The 4,487-nt window shown below is 38.6% G+C and overlaps 1 pseudogene; it reads right to left on the reverse strand.

The window, feature by feature from the left end:
* Nucleotides 1–941, reverse strand: LOC138439165 (small ribosomal subunit protein uS5 pseudogene; annotated as a pseudogene).
* Between the last annotated feature and the right edge of the window lie 3,546 nt (nucleotides 942–4,487).

The following is a 4,487-nucleotide window of genomic DNA, read 5'->3' on the forward strand; positions in this document are numbered from 1 at the left end:
TTTTTTTTTTTTTTAACTGGTTTCATTCACTTTATTCCCTTTATAAAATTATGTGGTGGCTACAGCTGGGGCCTGTGTCCTCTGCACGGAGACTCTGGTGTGGGTCTTCACAAGATGGTCAGTGAATTCCTGATATGGAGACTTGGTGAACACCGTCTCTTTCCAGAGGTCAGGGGTGAGGTAACTGTAGGTCTTGGAAATGGCATCAAAAGTGGCCTTGGCGAAGTTGCCCAGGGTGGCAGTGCAGCCCCTGGCAGAAGTGTAGCAGTCGTCGATGCCGGCCATCATCAGCAGCTTCTTGGGCACAGGGGAGGAGACGATGCCGGTGCCTCTGGGGGCAGGGATGAGGCGCACCAGCACAGAGCCGCCAGCGGCCAGTCACCTTGCAAGGAACCATGTGGGGCTTGCCGATCTTGTTCCCCCAGTAGCCTCTTCGCACGGGGACGATGGACAGCTTGGCCAGGATGATGGCCCCACGGATGGCAGTGGCTACTTCCTTGGAGCACTTGACACCCAGACCGACATGTCCGTTGTAATCCCCAATAGCAACAAACGCCTTGAACCTGGTCCGCTGGCCAGCACGGGTCTGCTTTTGCACAGGCATAATCTTCAAAACCTCATCCTTGAGGGATGCTCCCAGGAAAAAGTCAATAATCTCAGACTCCTTGATGGGCAGAGAGAAAAGGTAGATCTCCTCCAGAGACTTGATCTTCATGTCCTTGACCAAGCGGCCCAGCTTGGTAACGGGGAGCCACTCCTTGTCCTCGGCCTTGCCTCCGCGAGCTCCGCGGCCTCTGCCCCGGCCGCGACCCCGTCCCCGGACGCCACTACCGAAGCCTCCGCGGAAGCCACCGCGGCCTCCCATTCCGGGGCCCCCGGGGCCTCCGGGCCCTCCCGCAGCACCGGCGTCATCCGCCATTTGGTGTTTTCACGAAGAAGAAGAGAAGACAAACTTTTTTAAAGTGGCCAAAGCCAAAAGATATCACAAAGAAATGATTATTTCATAGACAGCAGACTGTTCCACTATAATAACAGGAAATAGAAGGCAATAGAATCACATATATATACATATATATGTATATATTTTCAGTGTTGAGAGGAAATAGGTATTATCAAATCTTAGAGTGAAACAAAGACATTTTTTAGATAGCCAAAAAGCACATGAAAAGATGCTCAATATCATTAATTATTAGAGAAATGCAAATTACAACTACAATGAGGTATCACTTCACACTAGTCATCAGAATGGCCATCGTCAAAAATTCTACAAACAATAAATGCTGGAGAGGGTGTGAAGAAAAGGGAACCCTCTTAAACTGTTGGTGGGAATGTAAATTGGTACAGCAACTACGGAGAACAGTAAAAATTTCCTTAAGAAAGAAAAAAAGAGTTACCATGTGATCCAGCAATCTCACTCTTGGGCATATATCCAGTTCAGTTCAGTTCAGGCACTCAGTCATGTCCGACTCTTTGTGACCCCATGAACCACAGCACACCAGAGAGAACTATAATTCAAAAAGATACATGCACCAGGCATGCATTGCAGCGTTGTTTTCAACAGCCAGGAAATAGAAGCAACCTAAATATCCACTGACAAAGAATGAATAGAGATTCCATATATACAATGGAATATTACTCAGCCATTAAAAAAGAATGAAATAATGCCATTTGCACCAACATGCATGGATCTAGAGATTGCCACACTGAGTGAAGTCAGACAGAGAAAGACAAATACGTGATTATCGCTTATATGTAGAATCTTGTAAAATGGTACAAATGAACTTATTTAGGGTCAGAGATGTAGGAAACGATCTTACGATTACCAGTAGAGAAAGATGAAGGTGGAGGAGGGATAATTTGGAAGACTGGGATTGACATATACATACTACTATATAAAATAGATAACTAATAAAGACCTGTTATAAAGCACAGGAAACTCCACTCAGTACTCTATAATGACCCATATGGGAAAAGAATCTAAAAAAGAGTGGATATATGTACATGTATAACTGATTCACTTTGCTGTGCAGCAGAAACTAGCACAGCTTTGTAAATCAACTGTACTCCGATAAAATTTTTAAAAAAGAAATCACAGTGAAGTTTTTAAGTATAGCTAAATTATAATGAAAATTAACATGTCAAGACTACTATTTTTGAGTGATATCTGTCAGCCATAATGCTTACAATAGGAAAATCTGAAAATGAACCAAGCATCCATCTGAAGTATTTAGAAAGGAACAAGAAATAAACAAAGAGAACAAAAGAAACAATGAAAATAAGAGAATTCCATGAAATTGAAAACAAAGGGATAATAGAAACATCATTAAAGTTATAATTTAACTTTTTGAAAAGACTAATGAAAGAGACAATCCTTTTGCAAGACCAATTAAGAAAAAAGAGAGTACAAAAGGACTAAAAGGGGAATGTAAATATAGATAGAGTGCAGAAAGAAAATACCATGAGCGATTTTATGCCAATAATTAAAAAACCTAGATAAAACAATTCTTAGAAAAACATAACTTAAAGACTGACTTAAGAATTACAAAACTTGAATAGTCCTAAAACCATTAAAGCAATTGAATCAATAATTTAAAATATTCCTACAAGGAAAGACCAACTCCAGGAAATTTTATAGGATTTAGGAAATCACTAAACATTCAACAGTAATTTCTATCTTTTATGGATTTACTCAGCAAGTAGAAAAATAAGAACTACTCTATAAATCATTCTACATAATCTGAGTACCCAAAACAGACAAGTACAATCTGAGAATAGAAATTATAGACCAATCTCACTCAACAAGCGAAACAAAATATCAAATCTACTGTTTTGTTTTAGTTTATTTATCATGACTTAGTTGAGTTTATCCCAGAAATGCTAGAGTAGTTTAACATTAGAAAATCTAGAATTGTGACCCACCATAATAGATTAAAAAGGAAAACTAATATATAATCTCAATAGAAACCCCCCCTCAAAAAATTGGATAAAGTTAAGCTTTGATTCAGCATGAAAAGTCTTTGCAGACTTTGAGTGGAAGAGGATTTTTACTTTACTTGAATGAAGATATCTACTAAAGCTTCAGTAAACATCATTCTTAATGATGATAAGTTAGAAGCATCCCATTTAAAATCAGAAAAAGGACATTTGCTTGCTATCATATTTTGATTGTCACTAAAGCTGAAGGCTCTAGCCAGACAATAAGAAAAGCAAACAAGGACTTCAAAGACTAGAAAGGAACAAACCCAACACTAGTTGCAGTTACTATGATTACATACACAGAAAACCACAAACAATCTAAAAACAACGTATTAGCAATAACAGAAGAGTTTAGCAACGTTACTCCTATTGTATACAGCTCTAAGACCAACATGCAAAAATTCATTGCCTTTACAAACAGTGGCCATCAACATTTTAAAATGTAATAATTAAAAGGTACAATTTATAATTCCAGCAAAAACATAAGGTCTCTAGGAATAAATCTAACAAAAGGCATACAAGGTTTACCTAGAGAAAAGAATAAAACTTGAAAGTCATTAGGGACCTAAATAAATGAAAAGATGTACCACATTATGGATAGTAATACTTAATATTTTAAAGATGGATACTCCCTCAAATTGGCCTATAGTTTTAAAATCTTAGCAGAATTTTTCATGCAATGGGCAAGCTAATTCTAAAATGTATAAGGAAAGACAGAAACCTAAGATAAACTGAATCTCCTAAAGAATTTGAGTGTAACAATTTGTACCAGGTATGAAGATCTTCTGTAAACTGTAATAATGAAAACAGTGTGATTTTGGCAGAGAGTTAGAAAGGTCGACAAATGGAGAGTGACAGGATGAAGCAGAGAGTAACCCAAAAATACATGGACAATTTATATGTAATACAGACGGTATAACAGATCAGTGGTGGTGAGACAGGGTATGGAAGAAAAAGGAAGGAAGAGATTAGGGATGATTGCTAATGGGCATAAAGTGTTTTGGGGAAGTGATGACTCTAAAATTAGAAAATGATGATGGTTGTACAAGTCTGTATATATACTGCCAGTTGTTGAACTATAAACTTTAAATGGGTGAACTTTCTAGTGTGTACATTAATTGTCAATAATGCTATTAAAGAGTGCTCTATAGTAACACAAAGTGACAGAGCTGAATCTTTAGAAATATTACGTGAAATTTTAAAAGGCATAGTGAAATAATATATCATTTATGCATGCATGCTAAGTCGCTTCCAACTCTTTGTGACCCTATGGTCTGTAGCCTGCCAGGCTCCTCTGTCCATGGGATTCGCCAGGCAAGAATACTGGAGTGGGTTGCCATTTCCTCCTCCAGGGGATCTCCCAACTCAGGGATCAAACTCGAGCCTCTTGCATTTCCTGCATTGGCAGGCATGTTCTTTACCACCAGGGCCACCTGGGAAGCCCTTATTATTTATGGATATGCCCATCCATGATAAAACTGTTTGGAATATTGCAAAGGCAGGATAAACAT

Source organism: Ovis canadensis, chromosome 4 (assembly GCF_042477335.2).
Source record: "Ovis canadensis isolate MfBH-ARS-UI-01 breed Bighorn chromosome 4, ARS-UI_OviCan_v2, whole genome shotgun sequence".
In the NCBI taxonomy this organism is placed as follows: Eukaryota; Metazoa; Chordata; class Mammalia; order Artiodactyla; family Bovidae; genus Ovis; species Ovis canadensis.